The 26514-nt window shown below is 31.2% G+C and overlaps 2 protein-coding genes across 3 annotated transcripts in view; one reads left to right on the top strand and one right to left on the bottom strand.

Annotated features, from left to right (window-relative positions):
* LOC129951440 (cytochrome c oxidase subunit 7A1, mitochondrial) overlaps positions 1-26514 on the bottom strand; it is a 386202-nt gene that overhangs the window by 24365 nt on the left and 335323 nt on the right. The gene's annotated exons all lie outside the window — the stretch shown is intronic.
* The window catches only part of LOC129951435 (protein croquemort), a 38464-nt gene continuing 21509 nt past the window's right edge, over positions 9560-26514 (top strand). The window contains exon 1 of one of the 2 annotated variants that reach the window (XM_056063575.1): positions 9560-10018. The gene's annotated coding sequence lies outside the window, so the exon portion shown is untranslated. Of the gene's footprint in view, positions 10019-25748; positions 25767-26514 lie in introns of those variants that run through there. The other variant, XM_056063576.1, reaches the window with a different exon arrangement.

Raw genomic sequence — 26514 nt, 5'->3', positions numbered from 1 at the left:
ATTTCGTTTTATTGTTCGTGTTTCAATTTTTTGCTGTTCCGATCACATCATTAAAAATTTTTCTGATGAAAGCAACAGTAAAAAACAAACTCTTCAAATAAAATCTTCAAAGTGACATTTAATTTAATGATGTAAATTTACTGATTGATATAAATGCTCTTCAGTAAAACATTTCAGATTCCCTGTGTTTCAAATTTTACTGATAGCTCTAACCGGACCCTAAAAAGGCGTTTGGTCTTTTCGCCCACAGCCATAAAGCTCAAATCCTCAAATTTCATAGGGACCAAAATTGTTCGCAAAGCCTAAATAGTTAAAAACCATTTCCAAACCGAATGTCTTAACGTGCAAATAAATTTAAAATAAAAGCCTCCCAAATTGTCATTTTGCCTAAAAGAATTTGTTTGTGATATTTATTTTGGGCATTACGACAATGATGACATACATATAACCCAAAACATAAAATGACTTAGGGCCCAAAAGAGAAAAAGCGTTAAAAAAAATATCACTAAGAAAACGACACAAAGCCCAAATAAAATGTCATATCTCACTTTCATAGTCGTAACGCCGAATGCGTTTGGGTTTGGGTGATACAATTTAAAATGGCGTGGTACCCAAAATAAACAAAAATTTTGTTAGAATGCCCAAATTTTGTTGAAGCACACTACATCTTTTGTTCGATAAGTCAATTAGGAACGCTTCCTTTAATTTGGAATGTCATAAAACCACCAAAAGTTTAAACGCCGAAAGGTTTGGTAATATTGCCAACAAAACGTTAATAAAATTGTTTTGGGTGCTTTGACGTTTTTAATTTGTATGACATAATTTAACGAGAAAACACTTACGTCTTATATAAATAATTAATTTAAGTGTAACAAGCGTCACCTTCTTAACATGTCAAAAAAATAAATTTTATTTTCTTAAGCAAAGTCTGTAAAGGACAAGAATATTCTGAAGGCCTTACCAGTTCTTGCATACGTTAAGATTATAGCCTTTTTTAAATTATTATTTGAATACATTTTAGTTCTCAATTTTTGAAGATTCAAGAGATGAAGATTCAAAAGAATATTGGACTTGGATGCTTTCAAAATTTTCCTTTCGTGACAAATTATATTTACATTCCTTTTATATATAAAATAAAACAAATTCATCAATGAAATCTAAATTAGAATTTAACTTTTAAAATTATATAAGTTTAATCTATAAGCATTCATTTTTATAAGAATAAAAAAAAGCTTCTACTTCTCACACTATTCATCATTTATTTTATTTAATCATCATAACATATCTCCACTAACATATTCCTTAAATAAAAAAAATATATTAAATTATATTCATTGTTATTCAGAGAAAAAAAAAACAAAACAACATTGTTAACAAAAAACAAAAAACTACTTAAAAAAAATCTCATGATTTAATTTCTATAATCGATAGTTTAAAAATAATAATACAAATATATTAAAATACTAATTGTGATTTTAAAAAAAATTAATATATATAAAATTTAATGAAAAATAAAATAAATAAAGACGTAAATAAATTATAAAACTAAATAATGTTAAAAAAAAGAGAACTATAACTAAAACTAGAAAAGAATAATTTTTGTTTTAAAATGTGACAAAAATAAAAAAAATTAGGATATAACTTTGTGTCCTTAGCTTGTTTACCTGACAACACAATTAATTATTAAAAAAAGGATAATTATAAAATTTTAAATAAAAATTCATAAAACTGATGAATGTATGTAAATATATATATCGAATTTTTAAGCTCACTTTTTCATTAAAAAAAAACAAAAAAGAAATAAAAACAACTTAAAGTAAAAATTAACAACAAATGAAAGAAAAATAATATTTTATAGACTGTCTAAGTTTAAACAAAAAAAAAAAGAAAACAATAAAATTACTGTAAGTACTCCTCCTGTAGTACACACTTCTCATATTATGTACATGTAAATTTAAAAAACAACAACAAAAACGCAGAAATTTATATTGTTATTATTTACTAAAAAACATGAAACTAACTTCTAACTCTTACTGCATAACAATCTCTTTTTAATTTTCTGATTAAACTAAAATTAAAATAAACAAAATTCAACAAAAAAGTATTAAATGGTTGCAGGGAAAGAAAAACAAAAATCTACATTTAATTATTTTTTTCTTCTTCATTATTGTTTTTAAGTTTTATGAGCGAATTGTAAAATATATGTAAAATGGTTTGATATATTAAAAAATAACACAAAGAAAATTAAAAGAGAATGAATGTTTATAAGAATGAAAACAAAACAAAAAAAGCTTGATACAAAACAAAAAAAAAGGAATCACTAAATGTTTATAATGTTTTATATATATATATGAATATAATATATGCGATGGTTAATAAAACAATACAAAAGAAAAAAGAAAAAATAAAAATATTTTAATCTCATTGATTTTTTGTTATAAGTATAAATATGTGTTATATAAATATATACCTTCATATTTTAACTAAACCTATACCTATACCTATATATGAACCTTTTTCTTATTTTAATTTTGTTCTTAAAATATTTATTCTTCCATTATGGATTTTATTCATTGAATTGAATATTTATTTTATTTATTATATACTTTATTTTTATTTTTTTTGTATAGCCTATAAAGATACATTTAAAAGAAACAAAAAGAAAAATTAACACAAATAATTTCTTAAATTATAATTAAACTGAATGTTTATTCATTAATGTTTATTACTATTTGAATTTTAAAAATAGATGACTACTAAACAAAAACAAAAAGAAGGAAACTATAAAGTAAAAATTATTAACGAATCAAAAGAAAATAAAAAAAATTAAAACTTCAGCTGTCGATGTAAAGAAAAAAAAAACAAAAAACATAAAACAATAAAAACAAAATAAATAAATATTGATATTGTGTTTTATTTAGAAGTTATAGATTTCCTTTCTTTAAAACACTATAGCATTTGCTTTGCGGCTCTTAAAAGACAAACAAGTCGTACTCAAACTCTCGGAAATTCCCTTCAGTTTAACCTTGAGCTCAACTTCGGAAAGTACTTTCAAGTATTTTTGAACGTTAAGAATGTAAAATGTTTAACTCTTAACTATGGTTTTCTCTTCCATTCAGCCTTATTTTGACATTCTTTTTCGTTCGAAAGTTATTCGAATTCGTATGATACGTATTTTCACTTTCTGACGATTCGAAAGTTCATTTTAATTCGAAACTTAAGCAAACTTTGACTTTCTAATCATTCGAAACAAATGTCATTTCATTAGCGTTCAATTTTTTCTGGCCAATAGATCCTCAAAACATGTAAGCTTTGATATTTGTGTTGAAAAATAGATAAAATAAAAATCTTTTATGAATTATTTGTGTTTTTTTAAATAAAGGTCGCAATCGCATTCCAATTGGACCAACCGGGAGCAGAAGGAGATTCTCATCAGATTGATGAAAGAAAATCCTGAGATAGCCAAGGGATTTTCAACAAACCGGTTTGACATCGATCGCTTTTGGAGAGATGCTGCGGAGAAGCTGAATAGCTACGGACCTCCTTCTAAAGACGGTGCGACTTGGAAAAAGGTCTATAAATTAAATTTTAACAAAAAAGGTGTTATAGTAACAAATGTTTGGTTTCAAGGTTTGGGCTGATTTTAAATCCAAAACAAAAAAGAAACTGGTGGAAAATAAAGTAAAAAGGAAACAGTCGGGATTCAATGACAACAATCTTGTAGCCCTAACCGAGTTCGAGGAAGCTATTGTCAGGATCACTTCACTTAAGCAGTCCGTTGAAGGCATAAGTGCCAGGGTATTTGGCATAATCCAAGTAGAGGTGTCTGAAACGGTGGCGGCTTCTACATCAAAAGACGTGTCTATGGCTTCTTGCCTTGAAGAAAATTTGGAACCAGGCGTCCAAGAGAAGCTGTCTGTAACTTCTAGCAATAGAGCAAACAAAGACACTCCAGTTAAAATTCTTCAAAAGCAAAATGAAGTACAGGAAGTTTTTTTTGCAGAACTGTCCTTCGTTCGAATATGAAAATACGTGAAGTTCATTCGAATGAATAGATCTATTCTATCGAATGAGCTATTCATTCGAATCTCAGAATAAGGCTGATTATTAACTTCCCATAGGAAGTTATTGTAATGGGTATGATTTGTCATATTGAAAATTTTGACATTTCTCGACGTTTCAAGGTCCCTAGAGTCGAAATAAAAGATTTTTAGAAAGATGTCTGTGCGTGCGTGTGTACGTCCGTACGTTCGCTACGTTTTTTCGTCGTCCATAGCTCAAGAACCAGAAGAGATATCGATTTCAAATAAATGTTGTTATACAGATAATAAGGCAGAAAGATGCAGAAAGGGCTCTCAAGAAAATTGCGAGGGTGGTTTTTTACCATAGCAGTTTGAAAAAAAGGTGATCATTTTGGTTAACCCTAAATATCTTCCGAACCAAAAACGCTAGAGACTTGGATTAAATTTTATATTATATATTTTTTTTTTTATAAAAAATAGAAATCTAAAAAATGCATTACTCAAAATTGGTAAAAACTGAATATATATGTATATATTGTTTTCAACATTCTGAAAAATGTTGAGAAAAATCGAATTTATTGTTTTTTTTTATAAAAAATAAAAACCTTAAAAAAAATGTATAAAAGTTGGTAAAAATTGATTTTCGACTCAAATATCTTTTCAAAAATCTGAAATATTGGCTTCAAACTAATTTTATCTTATAAGAAATATTGTTTTCAACATTCGATAAAATTTTGAAAAAAAAAATCGAATTGACAGTTTTTTTTACAAAAAATAAAACTCTGAAAAAAAAACAATAATAAAACTTGGTAAACATTTACTTTCGACTCAAATAGTTTTTCAAAAATTATACAGATTGGCTTCAAACTTATTTTATTTAACAAAAATTATTGTTTTCAAAATTCAGTAATTTTTATATAAAAATCCAACAGTCCGTTTTTTCATAAAAATAAAATCTACAAAAAATAGTACCCACATTTTTAAAAATTGCTACGAGTACCAACAAAGTCAAAGAAAAAGACCAATAAAAATCAAAGAACTACTTTGAAGAATGGAAAATTGAAATAGCGGCAATAAAACAACTTGAAGTTCTAGTTCAAAGTCTTCAGCTTCAAGTGAAAAAACTCGAAGAGAAAGTTTCCTTGCTTGACAAAAAAATTCAGAGTCCACGCCTCAGTTAAGTCCAAAATATATTGAACCTGAATATCAAACTGATGAATAAGAGCTCTTGTTTGAAACTGAGGAAAAGAAAAATAAGCATACCGCAAAGAAACGTAAAAGTAGTCCCGAGACTCGTTCAAGAAATCAGAAAAGCTCTAAAACCGTAAATAACAAAGAGTTGATTACAGGAAGAAGCGAATAATGTGGGTTCTGGTGCTAAATCGATATCTCACGCTAAAGGCAGCAAAAAAATTACACCACCACCAATAATGATCTCAGGATTTGCAATTTTTGGAGATCTTAAGAAAATAATAGAAAAATGCACAAAAAAAGCTTGCAAATACACATCGTAAAACAAAGACAACTGGAAAGTCACAGTCGAAGAAGCTGACGAGTATAGATCTGTCACTGAAGAACTGAGCAAACACCAAATACAATGGCACTCATATGAGAACAAAGCTACAAGGTGAATAAAAGTAGTAGCCAGAGGTCCGCATTCCTCGTCCTCTCCCGAGGAAGTAGTACAAGATCTTTTACAATAAGGCTTGCAAGCCCTTGATGCAGTCAATCTATTTAAGAATAATACAATTTAAAACTCCTCTGGAGAATCGATGACAAGTAAGAAGTTACTACCTTTATTCATGCTTACTTTTGACAACAAACAAAGTCTCGAGAAGATTTATAAAGTAAGATCAATCTGGGCATAGCTGTTAAAATTGAACCAAGCTTTTAGTCGTAACCAAAAATACTGCAACCGAGAGTTTGCTTGTGTAAAGTGCGAAGTAAAACATGCAACTAAAAATTGTCCTATGAGCAAAGATCAGAAAGCAAAATGTGCGAACCCGGCAAGCTATAGAGGCTGCCCAGTTGCCAAAAAATTCCAAGAGTTCAGAAGCAAAAATACATCTGCTAGAGACAAACCCAGGAACACAGCAAATACCGATTTAACTACTAAAAACAATACTAAGAAGACCCTTGACCTTTCAAGACCTTGACCTTTCAAGACCGTGACCTTTCTAGACTTTGACCTTTAAAGACCTTGACCTTTCAAGACCTTGACCTTTCAAGGCCCTTGACCTTTCAAGACCTCTTGACCCTTGACCTTTCAAGACCGTGACCTTTCAAGACCTTGACCTTTCAAGACCTTGACCTTTCAAGACCTCTAGACCCTTGACCTTTCAAGACCTCTTGACCCTTGACCTTTCAAGACCTCTAGACCCTTGACCTTTCAAGACCTTGACCTTTCGAGACCTCTAGACAGTGGACCTTTCAAGATCTCTAGACCCTTGACCTTTTAAGACCTTGACCTTTCAAGACCGTGACCTTTCAAGACCTTGACCTTTCAAGACTTCTAGACCCTTCAAGACCTTGACCTTTCAAGACCTTGACCTTTCGAGGCCTCTAGACAGTTGACCTTTCAAGACCTTGACCTTTAAAGACCTCTAGACCTTACAATACAAAAAATTGCTACCGATGAAGTTAAGTTTTTAGTTGCCAACTTTAATTGTTGAACAGGCAATTTTCATAGCGAGGAATCAATTACAATCTCTCTTTTTAAAATCCCGTCAAATCCCGACAATCTCGTTTTTTATTTTACAAAATACGTGCATTGAACTGAATAACAATATAAGACAAAAGTTTGAATGTTAAATTACTTGACTAATATATAATAATTACAAATAAAACTAATATGTTATAATATCGTAATTTGTTTTATCTTTACTGTACATAACCGATAATTTTTGTTTAAAATGTTAATTCTTTCACAAACAAAATATACCCTACAGCAAATCTTCCTCTCAAAAACGGTCTTACCACTATCGTTGACTTTGTAAATTTAAATTTGATTTTTTTTGATTTTAAAGAAACTACTTTACATTCGACTGTAGGCGAATTTTCGACGCCCCTGTTTTTTCTTTTTTGATATGTTATATTTGTTAAAAGTTACAATAAAATGAATCAAGAAAAATACCTCATTTTTTAATTTACTCTAATTTTTTATAATTTCAATTTTGCTCACTAATTGTTTAATTAGTGATTTTTTAAAAATTAAACAACTAATTTTGGTTGCAAAATCGGGATAATAAAAAACGGGATTACCAAAAGCGTGATGATAAAAAATCGGGATTATAAAAAGCAGCACTATAAAAGACGGGATTTTAAGAAACGGGAATATAAAAACCGGGATATCGAACCCAACCCAAACGGAAAATGAATAGTACCATAATTTCAACTTAAGTATTAAAATATTTAAACGGGTCTTATTTTTAAAAAAATAAAATATGAAGTAAATATTTTATAGCAAAACCAATTCAAAGGGCATTAACAACCACATTAAGTGAAGAGTTAATTTTAAACACACTAATAACAAATTTATTCTCCAGGTTTAAAATTGAATACACGAATTTCCATGTTTAAGCTCTACACTGCAATCACATTTTATAGCAAGTATTGCCGGTTGTTATATTTGACAGTACATACAAAAGTGTTCTTAAATTTACTTTTTTGCTATTTTTCGATTTAGAACTAGCCGTTTTCTTGACGCCACAGACCCAATTTTCATGAGATTTATCGTAATCACGCGTTGTAGTGAGCGTTTGTGTGTAATATCTTATATTAAGTTATAGTAAAAACTGAAAGTCAAAACATGTCCGCTTTTTGTTTCTCATCACCGGGCATTTACAATTTCTGAAGGCACCGCGAGCCAGCTTTGAGAATATAATAATAAAATAAGTATTTTAATCTAAACTAGAAATTGTTGATATTTACCTAAAAAACACCACTCAATTACCAATGTAATAAATACCAAATTACGCCTAATAACTTTTTAAGTAATTTGTTATTTATATGAATACACAAATAATAATGTTTAAACATAAAAATATTTACTGACAAAAATAATAGGGTTTACCTTAAATAAAATAAACTCTGGACCCTTTATATAAACGGGTTTGATTTAAGACGAACAAAATTGAGCGTTTCAAATCGTTTCATAATAATGACACCGCTATTTATAGCTCAAATAATTTTGGCCATGAAATTGAGAATGACTTGCAACATGGTTTAAACAAAATCTACGATTATTTTAAATTTTAAAATTAAGCTTAATGCTGAAAAAACACAGGCCATATTTTTCACTAGAAAAAGAAAAGCCTGTGCCTTACCACTTGGTCAGCTTAAAATTAACAATTGTGATATCCCGTGGGTTAATTCTGTCAAGTATCTAGGTGTATACTTAGACAAGACATTAACTTTCCGTGACCATATCACAAAAACCCGAAACAAGATAAGTATTACTACTAAAATGCTTTACCCCCTTATATGTAGGAAATCACCCCTGAGTAAATCAAATAAGATAATCCTCTGTAAAGTAGTTTTTCAAGCTATAATTTTGTATGGATGTCCAGTGTGGGGAACTTGTGCAAAATCGCACATTCAAAAACTACAAATTTCACAAAACTAAACTTTGAAAATGATGGCAAATCTACCTTGGTTTTTTTCCACTCAACTCTTACATAAACAAACCGGTGTATATCCAGTTGCAAGAAAAATTGAATTTCTCAACCAAAAATTTAATTTAAGATGTAGCGATTCTAAAAATGTATTAATACAAAATTTAATAAACCAATAAATGTATATAATTTATTTAATTATAAATATACATGTATATATGTTTTTGTTGTATTATTATTTTTTTTTTGTTTAAATTATTCATTTTTTATTTATTTATTTTCTTATATGTTAATTAATTTATTTATTTATATTGTCTATATATTTATTATTTATTCCCTGTTACAATTATTATTTAAAACGCAAATATTATGCCCCATAGCCTGGCAATTCCTTTAGATCTTAAGTTTTATTTTTATTTAGTCATTTTTTTCCTTTTATATAAAACCCTGCATAAAACATATTAAATGAAGGTTTTAATCATATTTTTCCTTCAAATGTAATCTCCAATTCAAAATATCTTTAAAATATTATAAAATTTTTCAGTTGTAAGATATAAATTAAATATCAAATTTCTGAGCAAGCTGCGTATTATAAAAACAAAAACAATAATTTGTAAAAAGCATTCATCTATGAAAATAAAATATCTATCGATCTATCTAAATCGTTTCATAAAGAAATAAAAAAGCTTTTAAACAAAACTATCAACTCTGTGAGTGCACTTTCAATTCAATTTGTAAAATACACTATTACCAAACAGACCTTTAGTTCGCATGACGCATTTACGAACGCTGATTCTATTCCACAATCAAAAAGTGACAGTAAACGTCAAAAATACTAAACGTCAAAAAAAACTTCAAATGCAAAAACAGAAATAACTGCATTTTTCGTACAAACAAATCCCAGATTCCGATTTCCGAAGAAATCACCACACCATTCATTAAACATCAACTAATCAGCTGTAGCTCGCCACTTCAACAGCAAGGTTGTATTTTAAAAGCGAAGCGGGGCTTTTGTCTTCTGCCTTGTCTTGCCGTTCGATTGGAAAATCTGAATTTCAAATTGGTTTTGTTCACATTTATTTTAATAGAAGTTTGTAAAATTTAATTAATTCAATTTGTCATTCTGGTTCTTTGTACCTAAGATCTAAAGTATTGACTCGAGAAACGAATGTAGTGATAGTTTTGGAATAAATGCGTTGTTTTTGAATTTTATGAGTTATTCTAAAAATAGTTTCCACAAACAATAATTTATAAACAAATTGGTTGTTGTCTATTGCGTCTCTCTTAGCGTATCTAGAGTTCAAAATCACTAAGAAACTGAAGGCTAAATTGAATAAACAGAGTGACACAACACAATAAAAGTCAAGGCATGTCATGCAAACTGTGAGTACCTTACCTATGCCTTAATTATTTACAAACAATAATAATTATCTTATTTTTTAATTAATTTTTGCCCTCATTACGTAAGTTCAAATGATTGTGGATAATTACTTAGTGGATATTTGTAAATCACAATCCATGTCATTTAGATGAAATAAAGTTGCACAGCTATTGAGCTGAGAAATCAATTAAGTTAATTTGCATCTTCTTGGGTACGTTCGGGTACAGATGGATGGAAGCATGTGACCTGACCACATATTGCTGTTTTATTTTTGTTTGATATTCTTTTCATCTTGTGAGAATGATTTTATTTTGGAACATGTTTTTCGCTTAAATTCTCTATCATCATTAAATGAATCATCAAATAACATCACAACCAAGTGTATATTTGTTCAAGTTAATCAAACTTCTTTGTTTTTCCAGCTGCCAATACAGTTTTCATTGAAATGTTGAAAAATAAATACAAACCACAGTCCACAGTCTTTGTATTGGACTGATAAGAAAATGTCGAAATAGTTGTGTTTCAATTTGATAAACCATAAACTATCTGAATATTGATAAACTCACACTGCAGTTGGAGTCAACGAGGTTTTTCTGATTTCTGTATGACTAATTTGAGTGACTTTTGTTTTTGTTACCCGCTTTCATCGCCGGCGTTAAGCTAAGCAGCTTGGCAAAACGTTAATATATAGAATACCTACGTTTGAAAGTGGTTATTCAACTTTTAAAATTTGCAATGATTTGACCTTGAATCGTATTGACATTGAACTAAAGGTACCTACTCTGGCACTGGGTGTTAAGGTGTTTGCGTAAGCCAACAATCCTTTCTAGTTAAACGATATATCTTTATTTATTTTTTTCCTTAAGAAAATAAAATGGAATTGTTATTCACTTCTATTTTCCTTATCTTTTTCTTATTGTTTTCTTTGTTTACAATTATTTATTTGTATGTAAACAAACCTTTGTTATATTTTAATACGTAAATTGTTGGTTTGCTATTACATATTTATATCTTCTTTGAATGGAGAGTCTTCTTTTGATTCATTTTATTGCCTGCTTTATATCTGCGAGCTTTAAAAGTTATTTTAAATTAATTTGAATTGCATCTGAAAGCGGTATAAAAATAGCATGAATTTTGTGGATTGTAATCAATCGGTGAAGTTTTTATCTTTTTTTTTCTTTCTTTGAGCTTGAGCGCCTCTTGCAAGGAATGCATATTTGTTTAAAGATTTAAAAATTTATAAGCATAGTATGCATTGTGCAGGTTCAGACGACATAAGAGTCTTATAAGTATCTAGTTTCTAGTATCTTATTGTCTAGCTGCCAAAAATTGCCTACCAAGGAGTCAAGGAAAATCTCCTTGACTATCGGATCCAACCTATTGATGTCAAAATGACAGCTGATCATGTTTTTTATTCAACTGAAAGCTTTACTTTATAACTGTATTATTATTACTTTCTGCACGATTCCCTTTTATGTTATTTGTTAATGGTTCCTTTACAAATTAGAAAAAAAAATATTTAAAATTTAATTACAATAAAAAATACAAATCGTAATGAACTTGTAGCTTTGTCAGAGTAGCGTTTTGTCGATAATTATGTTTTAAGTAGTTTTTGTACGATAAATTGAAGTTACTAAAGTAAATAGCCAAGTTTGAAAGGTATGACACTTGAAAATCTAACAATCTACCTTGGTCCTTCAAATTTAGCACCTATATATATAAAATTTTTCGACTTTTCTTTAAAAACATTTTCAGTATGCAGCTATTTATGACACATTAATATCCATTTCATATTTGATTTTCGTAAACAAATGTTGAGCTTATTTTTTCGATCGAATTTTGAAACAAAAAAAAAAATATTTTTTGAATATCAAAAAAAAAAAAAAAAAATGATGAAACAAAATTATTGAAATGGATTGAAAAAAAGATCAGAGAAAATTAATTAAAACGCTATAGGTTGGTTTTTCCGAAAATTCCATTTTTCGATTGTTGCCCAAAAAATTGTATAGGGACTACTGTTATGGCTCAACTTTCCATTACCGCAGCACGAATTTCGACTCGCGGTTTTTTTTATTCCATAGATATGTGCAAATAAATAATAACTATAGCAATTTTAAAGCGAGGAAACATTTATTTCTATTTTTAATTAATTTTTAAAGTTCACTTTTTTCCATACAAAACACTCAAAAATGGTTGATTTTGACATTTCTTTCCTTTTTTTTGTTCAGTGTTGCCATACTTGTTTTTTTTTCTTGGTAATTTCTTTTATTTTAGTGCTCAAATGGAAAAGTACTTTGCATATACCCAAACTCGCACCCACCCCAAATCCTATAGTGATCCCAAGCAGGGGGGTTGCAGCTACATACCTAGCTGTTAGTACGCTGTGCTATCAATTAAAAAAAACTTGTTTTAGGCTCAAAAAATGCAATACAAAAAAAGTAGGGTTAAGTCCGAAAAAGAAAATATTTTTTTTTATGACTTAAAGTTGTTTCCTCGCCCTAATATTTAAAACATGTTCTATTGGGACCCCTACCTTACTGTACAAAAAAAATCAGAAGGAAATTCGTGCTGCGGTAATGGAAAGTCGCCCCACTGTTATTTTTGATCTTAAAAAGAAATGCATAACAAAGTAATATCGCTTTTCCAGCATGGCTGTGTATCGGCAGGTCGACAACTACTAACCTTTCTATTTTCACAAACTAAGTTCTCAATAAAATTGAGGCAGGGTTTCAGGTTGACGTCATCTATACTGACTTCGCAAAGGCCTTTAATAGAGTCAGTCACAATATTCTACTGAAAAAACTATCAAGAATTTGTTTTCATTCAAATATTTTACAATGGTTGAAATCTTATTTTATAGGACGCATTCAATTTGTTTTTCATTGGTAATGTTCTCTCTACTCCTGTACATGTGTCATCAGGAGTCCCTCAAGGGAGTCACATGGGACCCTTACTTTTTCTTACTAAACTTAACTAGGCAGCCAATGTCCAGTTTCTTTCTTCGCAATTTTATGAGCCCTTATTAACTGGGGTGAAATCGGGAAAGTCACAAACCAAATATTCGGACTGCTTAAAGTGTAATTTTCCTTGTTTTTTCATACGAAATAAATATGTTGCCGGTGCAATCATTTTTTAGAAACGAACATTTTTCTCAGAAAGTGCCTAGTACATTTTTTTAGTTGCAAAAATTATAATTATTGTTCTTCATAAAATGGAAAAAAAATAGAGAAAAAATAGAATGAATTATGAAGTTGAGGTGATCACAAATGTGATCATATTAACCGATTCAACCCCTGGTTCATTTCTCCCCAAGTGGAGCTGCTATAGCCTTACTCCCAAAGATTTATTTTGTAATTGTATCCTTTACAAGTTCTATTATTGGTTATCACTATGCTTCTTTACGTTTGATCTTGTTCAAAAACATTAAAAGTTTCAGTTCTGTGAGTTTCATGTCTCCTTGCTATGTCGTCGTTGATTCGTTCATAGTAAAACATTGTGTACCCCTCCTTTACCCCGCATTGCTGAGAATTTAACTTTTTAAGAATAAGGAAACAATTGTTATTTGAACTGTCCTACAACTGATTCCCGTATTGACATCTCCCAAAAAAACTCACAGAAACAGAAGGCTTCCAAAATGCTTGGAATGTGACAGAATTTCTAAAATACCATATCATTGTAAGTTTCCGTATTTTTTTTTAAATGTCCAAAATATCCATAGCAACAAAACTATCTAATTGACTAGAACTTTACGATTAAAGTTCAGAGCAAAATTTTACCGCAGTAATTTTTTTTTATCATTGTATCCAGACGATCAAAGGTCTTCGACATTTGTTCTCATTAATTCAAATATCATATTTGTTTTGACGGCCTTTGAGTTGGTATGATGAAGATAAAACAAAAATTAATAGTATTTAAAGAATTCCAGATAAACGTATGTATATGATTCACAGATACTTTCCTTATTTATATCTTACGATTTAATGTTATGGGAGTGCAGGGTGTTTATGATAGTTTTGTTTTCTTTTTAAGTCAAAAGACTAAATAGCTACTGATTTGAGAACACTCTGGAAAGAAAAATTTTTGTTTTAAAAGGTTGAGATCGTCTTGAATTCTTACTGAGGTAGATAAAGTTTATTTTTTGGTGGAGCGAGATGCGATAATCAAGAAAATGGCAAAGTATTTTTAAATTTTTAAATATATTTTAACCAGTTATTTAAATTGATGAAGAAAAATAAATCAAATAAAAAAAAAACAACGATTTGCCAAATAATTGAAAATTAAATTCCTAAATCTTTTCTTGCTTCTTAAGAGGTATTAAGTTCCAAAGGCATGTAACATGGACAAAAAAAAAACAGTAACAAGGTAGTTTAAACGAAGTTGTGTGAGCCTAAAGGTCCTAAAGTGGGAAACTTCAATCTGCAATGTAGATAATCCGGTTCCGGTTGTCGAATTTGAATGATTTCATGTACATTACTTGAGCAAGTTGTCTAGACCACAGCTAAAAATACGTGTCAAAAAACTGGATACGTAATCATACTGTCGAAGAATCAAAACTGGGGCTATAATATTGTTATTATGCAACATTTAGTTTTCGACTAGTATCAGAGTCTAAATATCAAAAACCTTCACATGAATATAGCATAATTGGTAGTACGAAAGGTTTGGCAAGTATTTGTTGGGTTCGTAATTCTGGTTACCTGAAGAGCGCGAAAACTACCGTAGAAGACTTTTACTGTTATGGTGGTCATTCCATGTAAGGGTGTGAAATTGAAAATAAATCGTAGATACCTAGCTGTGCTGACATAATCAATTGTCTCGAAACTTAAAGGGTCTTAGAATCGAAGGATACAAAATATTACGATGGTTCGGAAGTTCGGTTTCTTTTTGACCATTGCCATTAACTAAAGCTACATCATAATTTTTTGCAGCAAAGGGTCGACTTATAATGAGCTGCACATCATCGTTATATAAATGAATCATACAGTTTTTAACAATATGTAGCAGCACATTCACATATAGTGAAAAAAATATGGGTCCGAGGATAGATTCCTGAGGCACTTAGAAGAGACATTCAGAAAGTTGGAAGAACGTTCATTTCCCACTACACATTGAAGTCTACTATTAATGTACAAATGAATCAGTTTAGAAGACTCTACGGAAAAGCCAAACTTTTTCTCAGCTTATAACAGAGCATTGGATTTTAATAGTGTCAAAAGCCTTAGAAATAATAATAAATAATAATTTTATGTAAAAGTGCCATCTGATCATTTTCCATGGATTTTAATAATTATTATCAGTCACAAGAAGTAAGGCTATTTACAGCTGCTCTTTGCTCAAAAACCAGATTGGCAGATACTTAAGAGGTTTTTAATCGAAACACATTTGAGAGAAATGGGAGAATGGCAGGATCTTGGACTTTTTTCTATTTAAGGGAATCTTCGATGCGGTTAACCCTTTTCCGCCATGGCGGTTATGTATTGAAACCATGTTTTAAAACCTTACTGTCTAACGTACCAGTATTTTTTTGCAAAATCGTCGCATGTACAGATATAACATAGACTCATAAAATAATGGATTTTTTTTCTTATAAGAAGATTATATTTTGTGAGATTTGAAAGTCAAATTGAGCTCTTTTTTTAACAAAGGTTTTCAGGGCAACAATTTTGACTTTTAATGACATTTTTCCTGAAAATATTCCATTCCATGAGATGTTGATGATGATGACCAAGGTGAGTTTATGTGTCTTGGTAATGAAAATTAAAAAGACCCTTCGAGCATTGCGCATGTGTCTGAATCAGATTGGGATTCTGAGGATTGAGTTCTACTTAGCGAAATAAGAGCTACGCAAATTAAGAATAAAACCGTGTGGACTAAAAAAAAACAGATTCTGTAACTATAATATGATGGATTTTGTGGCAGAGACTAGATCAAATATTCCGCGTGATCTGGAAACGCCTGTTCAGATTTTTTTAACAAATCTTTCCAGAAGAGCTTATTGACTTGCTTGTTTTTCAAACTTGTTTGCGGTACAAAAAGCTGGTTGAGGCGTCTCATCCTTTACTCCGAGGGATTGTGAAAACTTTGTTGGCAATAAATTTGTTCATGAGGATAAAAAAACTGCCAAGCTGCAGAGACTACTGGTCAGCTCAGCCAGAATTGTGTGATCAGTATAGTATTTGAGTTCGATAATGAGCAGGAACAGATTTCTATGGATTCTGAGAAGCATTCACCTGAATGACAATACCAAACAAGCTAGCAAAGGAAAGTACAAACTTCGACAAGCTTTTCAAAATCCGGCCCATGGTCGATATACTGTCGCGAACTTATTTGTCATGCTATATGCCCTCGAAACATCTAGCATTCGATGAATCAATTTTTAAGTTCAAGTGACGTAGCAGTTTGCGTCAGTATATTCCAATGAAGCCCATAAAGCGCGGATATAACGTGTGGATTCGAGCCAATGAGTCTGCATACATATTTGAATTTCAAATCTTCACCGAAAAATCGTCGGATTCTTTTTGGACCCTTTCAAAAATACAACCACCATGCGTAAGGAAAAAAAAGGTGCTTCGGTATCCATCAATTTATTGTCCAGAAATGATAGCAGTATAAAACAAAACATGGGTTTCTTTGATAAAGCCGATATGTCAAAGTCATGCTATGATATCGATCGAAAATCAATAAAATGCTGGCATCGTATTTTCTGGCATTTCCTTGATGTTTCTGTTGTGAACTCATTTATTATTTTCAAAGAAAGATCAGTTGAGAATAACAGGTCATTGACATTGAAAAAGTTCCGAATCGCAATAGCAAATGGATTTGCAGAAGCTCATACACACAAAACCCGCAGAGGGCGCCGCTTATCAGATTTGTTAAGCTTCGCACTAAAAAAATAGAATACTTTACAGAATTCGTTTCGATTTGTTTCAGAATAAAAGCGTGCTTATGGCCTGGTGGTTGCACTGATGAACCACACAAATAGAACTAATTCTAGAAGTATATATTTTTGTTAAATTTTGTATTTTTAAGTTAAAACAAACTTAATTAAAATTAATAAAGAAAGTTCTAACATTGTTTCTTTGTAAAATCAAAAAAATTGATAATTCGGGCGGAAAAGGGTTAATATGCTGTTAAATATGTGAGTAATGAAGCAACAGTTTAACAAACTTAGGTTCCACTAAATATTAACAAGTGGCATTTTGGCTTTAACTTGGAAATGATTATGTTGTAAAGCAAACAACGCAAGTAAACTGATCGCTTTTATCGAAAATATACATACACATTGAAAATGAAAATGATGAAATTCAATATCATAAAAGTAAATATCAAAAAATTAAAAATGTATATAATATGCCAAAGGAAGTAGTTTATCAAAGCTTACTCAATATAAACAAAAACATCCGAAGAATCTTCGTTTCCTTTGTTATTCTAATCGTTTTATTGCAGCTCCCCATCACAAAACAAACTCTTACTCTTAGTCATTCTCATTAATTAAATGTCATTTGCATTTGAGTTCATTTATTGATTGATTAATCTATATCGATTCTTCTTTGTTTACTGTATTTAGAGAGTTCTTGCTCCCTAAAATGTGTTAACAATTTTAATCATTTTCTACATTGTTTTGTTAACAGACAACACACTAATCCAATTTAACAAAACGAACAAAATAGAATTAATTTTCTTGTAGGATTTCCTTAAGTATTTCATACAATGAATACAAATTATTTAATTCTTGTTAATGCTTTGGAGGATTGTTTAATTAACATTCAGAGCGCATCGAAAAGTTGTTAGACTTGTTTTAAGTGTACTTTTTTTCAAACAAATTGTCAGAAATACGCGCGAATTGGAATTTAAGTGCGGTCAGGTGAGTTCAAAAGTGGGCTAAAATTCTCTGACGTCATTTCACATTAGCCATTATCTAGACTTCTAACTGAAAGTTAGACTTATGTCTGTAAATACATTTGTTTACAAAATAACACACCCTGCGCTAAAGCTACCACACAGATGGCTTGACATGGATACAAATTTAATTAAATAATATGCAACAGTTTAAATAAATGTGTGTTTTTTTTTATTTGTTGACAATAAAGAAAGATAACGTTCGAGAAAGGTTTTTTGATATTCTTATTGATATTCTTAGGTTTATAATGTATATTTTTATAATAATAGTTAATGTTATAATGGTTTTATACACACAACGACAATATGGATCATTTCCCTCAGAATGTTTCCCAACTGGTAAAAGGGGTTTTCTAAACTTCACCTAAGCCTTACCCACCTAACAAATAGATAACGAATATCAAAAATATCTCAAAATTTGTGTTTTGTAGATTAACAATTCAAAATACTTCATTTAGTTTATGTCAATTAAGTCCTAAAAATAAAATAAATTTGAGACTATTCATAACAATAATAACAATAATATGGTTTTCCATGAGCAAAATAAATCAATTTATTTTTTTATCTATGTAGATCTGTCAAAACACAAATTTATCCTGTTTTTGTATTCAATGTTTTAAATGTAAAATAACAGCTGATCAAAAACAGCTGAGATGTCAAAAAAGGAATCCAATGGTATCCAAGAATATCTGGGGTATGAAAGAACAGCTGATTCAACACATGGTTGAATTTCAAGAAATTTGAAAATTGATTGATTTTTGTATTTGTTGGTAAACAAAAAGATACAAAATGTTAGTTGAAGTTGTATTTGAGGATGTTCTGTACATAATAGACGATGAAGAAGCTATTTGCCTCCGAATTATTGAAGGTAATTGTGATCTATTTTTTTAAACTTCAAAACTTACTTCTCGTTTTGTAGATAACCAATTTGCTAGGTCTTACCTCCAGTTGAAAGTTGTTTTTATTTTTTGACAGCTATCTCAATCAGCTATCCAACTCGTTCAACAAGGTATCTAAAAATCCACCTATCCAAGATACCCTATCCAATACGAGATTGAATGCAGCCAATGGGTAAAATAAATTGATTTATTTTTCGTACGTTTGGTTACTTTTGTAGCATGGAGTTTAAAACCTGTCAAATTTTTTAAAGGAGGGAACATTTCTCACAGAAAGTACAATTTGACACAAAGTAAACAAAAGATTTTGTTTCACTTTGCGCATTGTACGTCAGTGTGACGTTCGAAGTGTTTTTTAAAGTATTTGACGATATTCAGTGAATCCAATGAAATGATTCAATAATACCTGAACAAATTTTGATGATTCAGACGTCTGCTTATTTGCAATAGACGAGGCAATGCAAGTTCCTAAAATTTTAAAACGTTTTAGGAGAACATTTGAAATTAAATATTTTTACATTTTTAAATTTTCAATTTCTAACTACATATGTGGCAAAGATCCACAAAACACACAATCAAATGAAAATGACAGTGACAGTGACAGAAATGGCAGTTGCTGATTTTGACATTTGTTAAACTCTTTCTAGATAGGGGATACAAAATTCCATTTGTCAACCCTCCTTATATTAAAGGAATCCAATTAAAATTCTCAGACGAGGCTAAATACCTAGGTCTTGTCTTAGACAAAAAACTAAATTGGAAACGCAACGTACAGGAAAGAGTCAAAAAAGCTACTGTAGCTCTCTTTTCTTGCAAAAAAGCTATTGGTAATAAATGGGGTTTACAGCCCAGAATAACGCATTGGCTACACACATCGGTATTCAGACCGATTTTAACGTACGGTGTGGCAGTATGGAGAACTGCTTTAGAGAAAGGTATAAACAGGGATAAGTTAAATAAAGTCCAACGTCCAGCCTGTCTATGTATAAGCGGATCGCTTCGCACGACCCCGTCTGCAGCACTGGACACCTTGCTCTACCTTACACCTCTTGACATATTTAGTAAACAAATAGCTGCAAGCTCGGCTATTCGCCTCAATGCTTCGTCGCAGTGGACTAACAACAACATTGGCCACTCCGTAATTCTAAGGTACTTAGAATCAATTCCAAAGCACACAGACTACACCATCCCCCAACTACAATTCGACAGAAACTTCCAGATTTCTATACCTACCAGTTTTTTTCGGGAGGATAGGACATTCTTGGAGGATGAGTCAATCCATTTTTACACAGATGGCTCAAAAACCAAAGAAGGGGTTGGTGGAGGTGTGTACTCTGAACGACTGAAATTAAGTCTCTCATTCCGCCTTCCCAATCATTGTAGCGTGTTCCAGGTGGAACTTTTGGCGATTAAGGAAGTCTTGTCTTGGCTCAAAGAAAACGTGATATAAACTTCTGATATCCGTATTTTCTCTGACAGCCAGGCCGCTATCAAATCTCTGGACTCTGTCTCTACAAACTCTATAACAGTCCATAACTGTCGATCATCTCTAATGGAGATGGCGCAACAGTTTAATATTCACCTTTGCTGGGTGCCGGGCCATAGAGACATTCTAGGTAACTGTAAGGCAGATAAACTCTCCAGGAACGGTACAGTACAGCCCATCCTACCACGTTTGGCAAGTACTGGCATACCAATCGCTACTTGTAAACTGTTGCTAATGCAAGACGCTGCGAGGAGGGCAGGCACCAGGTGGAACAACATCTCCACGTGTCAAGCCACAAAAAATATCTGGCCAACACTGGATATAAAACGTTCAAGGTGCTTGCTCTCTTGAAGCAGATCGCATATAAGCTACACTGTCTAATAGGAAAGCACGCCACGAGACTAGGCGTATTCGCAAATGAATTTTGCAGAAGCTGTATGGACGAGGAAGAGGAAGAAACGGTTCTTCATCTTCTCTGCACATGCTCTGCTCTAGCTCGAAAACGCAAGAATTACCTAGGAGAATTCTTCTTTAACGATCTAAACGATCTAAATCATATCGGTATAATCAGCCTCTCACGTTTCGTAAGGAATTCTAGCTGGTTCCATTGAGCTTAGGAGGAAGCCTCAAGATTCATGTGGTATCACAATGGGCCATTAAACTGGCCTAAGTGTGTCCGTTTCCATCTTGGACAGCCACTATAACCTAACCTAACCTAACCTAAACTCTTTCTATTCAGAAATTTGCAGGCTTTGTTAATGAAGAGTAAATGTTGTGCTCTCTTGTTACTAACTCTCTTGAGTTAACAAGCAGTTTTAAAGTTCAATTAAATTAACGTCCTATTTTTTTTCTTAACACGTACACGAAAAATAGTTCCAATCGTGAAAAAATCAAATTTTGATAGAATTCTTATTTTTTTTGACTAAAAGCCACATAAGTTTTAGTTACTGTTTAATTTCGTAAGTTTTGGATTTAAATAAGCATTCTCGGATATAAGTGTGATTTAATGTAGGTTTTTAAAGTTTAAAAAACATAAACCAATTTTTCCAATTTGACACACCCTATTTAAATATTTAAATCCTTATCTACATCCTTTAAATAATCCGACAGATAGTTTTGATTAGTTGATTCGAAGGTTCAAATTAAAATAAAGTTCATTAGCAGCTTAATCAGCCATTTTTTTTACTATGTATGTACATATACATTTATAAAACTTTATCTTTTCAATGTCAATAGTTATAGTTTATCGTCAAAATATTCTTATCGAATTGTTAACATTTAAAGTTAGTATATATATTTTTTTTATAACTCTTATTTAAATAATTTGAACATTTTTAATTTGTAATTACAAATTAATTACAAAATTAACAACTGTAATAAAGTTTCTTATCGCTTTTTAATAATAAATAATAATAATTTCACTATCACTAAGCAAGGTTATACATTCGTAGGTACACATATGGGATTTTTTGATGAAATATTAAGATAGTAAATATTTACACTTAACTGTATATTTGTAGGTGTTACGTAATCTGTACATGTTTTTGTTTAACGTTGTAAAGATTGAGTATTGATAATATTTTGAAACTTATAGCGATTTCATAAAGTAAAAATCTTTAGGGGAGTAAAAAAAAAAGATGTTGAAAAAATAGCAAGATGTAAACATAGTGATCATTTATATATTGAGATTCGTTTGATATTTGTAAAGATTTCATAACTATTTTATTACCAAGTCCCTGGTTATAGAAAACTATTTGGGACTTGGCAATTTTTAATTTTCAATTTGAATGCGCAATTAAGCCAACAGGGAGGTCCAGTAGCGACTTGAAGGTGAGGTAAATTTATAGTACCATAAACTTTGTTGAAGTTACTTTGCTTCATTTTTCGGACGTTTTTGCAGAAAATTACGATCACACAAAATTTTCCTTTTATATAGAGTAAATCAGTCTTTAACTTCGTCTTCTTCAACAATATTGTTATAATTTATATTATTGCAAGAGTTATTATCAAAAATCATGGGTTCTTCCTTCTTATGGCAGGATGTAGTGGGTTAGTTGTCACCGCATTCTTCTGCCTGTTGTAAATTATTCAACTATTATTTATAACCTAATTTAATAATCGAACTGCTTCTTGCCCAAAACTGGAACCTAACTAACCTCTATTTCTACTTTGAACGTCGAACTTGTCGAGTTGTAGAAGCTGAATGAGGTCAATGATTCTCGAGAACCTTCTCCAGATCAGTCCTGAAACTAAAGAACGTTCTTATCCCTCTACCTTTCCAAATCATCACCCCTTCCTACATAAACAAGGCATACAAGCCAACGCTTATGTCAACAACTCCCATCCCACCTCCCACGTTGTAATGGCGAAAAAGCTAGACGGCTCTTCCCATCTTAGGTTACCTAGCTCAATTGCTGTTTACCGATCCTAATAATTTCCTTGCATATCAGAATTATGTTCTTAACATTAACTGGCTCCTTACCCTATCTCTTCCTTTCCAGCCAACTCTTATCTTTATTGGGCTGGATCTAAGGTGTTAAAAGGGGACGAATTCAAAAATAGCTCAGTCTCTAACGGAGTATCTGGATACCTTTCGACTTCCAGATTAACTAGTCTTATCTGTATAATGCGAATGTCTGTACAGACGGACCTCTCTTACTTCGCAACTTGTGGTACCAAATATGAACAATAAAAAAGAAAAAAAAAAGAATAAGACCGGTATCCCTTCAAGACCGGGTGGCAGTTTCGCGACAAAGCCTGTTGCCGTATCTCCTGCGGCCAACACAGAGAAGGGAGTAGAGGCAATTCATGGACCCTATTCTGCTGTTGGCGGCAACGAGAGTAGAAGGGTAGCGATACCTTATTCCAGTAGTGGCAGGGTTACTAAGAGTACATTTAGAAATGGAAAGGAGAAACTCTCGGAAAGCCTGAGTAAACAAAGGCGAAAGGCTGCGAGAATCCGGAAGGCCTCTGGTGAATCATTGGAAGCTGAAAGGACACCGCAGCAAACCGCTTGCTTTGAATGGGCAAACAGTGTTCTGAAACGGGAAAGACTACGTCTAAAAGAGAAAGGTCTCTTGAGGGGGCCATTTCGACACCAAAACGGCCTCGTGTGCACAACACTAGCACTCTCCTCAATTCCATCATTAAACAAGGCAGTTTCAGTGACGTCACTAAGGGAAAAGTCGTGGTTGCGGTCATTGACAACACCGATGATGATGGCACAATATCGGCTAATCGTTGGCAGCTGGTCAAGGTTAAGCTCTCGGTTGGCTTTTTAAGCATTTTGAGGGACCTTCCAGGACCAATTTCTTCCATAAGGGGTTGGCATCAGGGTCATGTCAAACTCATGGTTTGTGGCGATCAGAGGTCTTGTGACTGATACAAGCTTGCTGTCAGCCACTTTAAATGATATTTGGAATTTGTTCGCAAAGTAAATGATTTGGTGTCAAAAAATGACTGGAAGAAAAATGTCCCTCCTATCAAATCAAGTCTACTTGTGTAAAAAATACAAATATTTTTTGAAATGAAGACTGAAATTTTTTGTTCTTTAATTTATTAATTTTTTGTGCGAAAAAATGTTTGTAGATTGAGAAGAACCAAGCCTCATAAGCTCATGGTCTAAAAAAACTCCCGTTTTGTGATCGATAAATTAACAAAATAAATCATTTTGCATAGATTGGTCCTGATTCCTGATTTCCTGAGGTGCATTTATTGCGGTAATGTTGTCACACTATTCGGTTGTGATTTTTACCGAAACTCTCTTAAAGATGTTTATCGGAAAAAAGAGGATCGGCTGTAAAGCACATTGGTGCCCTTAAAAAAAATGTTTGCAGTTTGTTATGACTCTCTTCGTTTCATTCCTTGAAATGTATCTTTATGACTATACAGTAGATGCAAAGTTTTATAGTCCCTTGAAAACACCAGATCACATCCCAGATGCTCTTTACTTACAGATGCTTTGTACTTGTTAATCCTTTGGACATGTCAGAAATTGACAACGTGGATAAGCAAGTCAGAAATGAAAGGTAGTCTTATCAATCCGCAATATACATAACTCTTTCGTCGAACTTCATAATTAAGTTAAACAACAAATGCAAAAAGTTCATGGACATGATTCTGCAACCGAATTTTTTTTTTAATAATTAGCGAACACTAAAAGGGTTTTGTGTACCTACCTTTAATATGCCAAAGACACAGTGTGAGCATTAGAAAAAGAGGGAAGGGTTGGATAAGAGGTGTCTGTGTACATTGATTTTAAATTTCTAAACACAAAAAAACGCTCTTAGGCATCAGAACTTTTTAATCTTATTTTATACGACAGATTCAACACAAATTCCTATTCCTAATTTCATTAACCTAAACTTATTTTAGCAGCTATTAAGGATAAAGTGCTGCGTCACTTCAACCCATAAAATTTCATGAATTAATTATTAAGACATTCTGATTATATTTAAGCTTTAACTGCCGAGCTATTTAAATAAATGTTTAAGATATCTTCGTTTGATTGGAATCACCTTAGTGTTTAAGCGTGTTCTTATCTGAAGGAAATATGACTATTTGTTTTCAGTTTAAAAAAGGGTAAATACGCAGATTGATTCCAATTACGATAAATTCTGCAATTTGAAAAAACCAAAATTCTTTTAATCGTAAATTAATTTAATTGTTGTTTTTTTTTTCTTTTAAGTGCATAGGTACCTTTTTCTATGCACATTCTATTATTTATCATTATAAATAAATATTAGAATATTTGTACATAAAATTTGTTTTCAAAATTATATCGATAAATCTTTATAACTCTTTGCATAAACACTTACATATGTATATGTGTTGTAAAAATTCTACCTGGTCAAGGTGAAAACAATATTGATAAGGTTTACAAAGTTCAAAAAAGAAACTCACTATTTTTGTGTTTATGATATAGAAGAACCTTCTTATCTAAAAGTTATTAGCTGATAAGAAATTAATTTCAATAACAAACCTTTACCTACTTAATTGAGTAAAAATTTAGATGAGTACCTAGTAGTTTATATATAAATTAATAAAATATATTTATTGGTATATCCATCCTTATCAATGCTTAGCACACTTTTCTAATCTGTTTTTAATAAATTATTGGAATTTTAAAAATTTTATAGGTGATACTAATATAGGTAAAGCATACATCTGTATATAATTTAAGTATGTATGTAGATGTTAATAAGTTTTGTTTCTAATTTTTGTTGATTACGAAGAAGAACACTTTATACGAAAAGTTAGTAAATTAGTTATTAGTCCTTATAGAAGAACTGTAGACGTTACGTCGCGTAAATTCGAGATCTTTCATATGTTTTCGTGAGTTTTCTGTTGTGATAAAATTCAAAACTATAACAATTTGAATAATACATGAGTTTGAGCTATGAGATAATTGTAAAATTAAATGTGAACCCTTTATTCCTAACCAACTTTAACTTTGAAAATAATCCGATGGTCAGTTTAATAAAAAATAGAAAAAATCAAAACAAACTCGTGGATTAAAACATCAAACACTTTAATTCAGTTAACTTAATTGTAAACTTATTAAGTTTTTTTAAAATAAAAAATAACCATCCTGAAATAATTTTAATTACCAATTGTTCTGTTTTAAATTATTTTAGTTTTAGACTCAAGCTCAAAATCGTTCTATCGTAAAGCTAAAATTAAAAAAAAGTATTGCTTGAATGATTTTGACATTGGTCCAGGGTTCCCATGCTTTCAAAAAAAATCCCTTTTTTTAGCACCAAAAAGTTTTTATTTCCCGTTTTTTAAAAAATCGACTTTTTTTTCCTGAAGAAATGCTTTTCAAAACTTTTTAACCATTTTTTATAACTTCCCATAGGGAGTTATTGTGACCAGTCCGATTTGTCGAATTGAAAATGTTGACATTTCTTGGCGTTTCAAAAATAATTGTATGCAACAAAAAGTAACGTTTTTGACATCTGGAAAAATTTTGAGAAAAATCTAAGCAAAAAATTGATAAAAGTTGGTAAAAATTGATTTTGGACCTAAGGAGCCAGTTGTTGCTATCATTGAAATCGATCCGGGAAAATGTTTGAATCGATATTTAACTATGTTTCCCTTCGAAAAGAAATGAAAATTATATACTGATCGATCGATCCAAAGAATTTATTTGAGGAAAAGAAGTGTAAATGCGCATTTGTTTTTGTCTAAAAATTTATTTTTCTATTTTCCGAACGGA

Source organism: Eupeodes corollae, chromosome 3 (genome assembly GCF_945859685.1).
Source record: "Eupeodes corollae chromosome 3, idEupCoro1.1, whole genome shotgun sequence".
NCBI classification, from domain to species: Eukaryota; Metazoa; Arthropoda; class Insecta; order Diptera; family Syrphidae; genus Eupeodes; species Eupeodes corollae.
The sequence above is the reverse complement of the archived record's forward strand: the minus strand, read 5'-3'. Positions and strand labels throughout refer to the sequence as shown.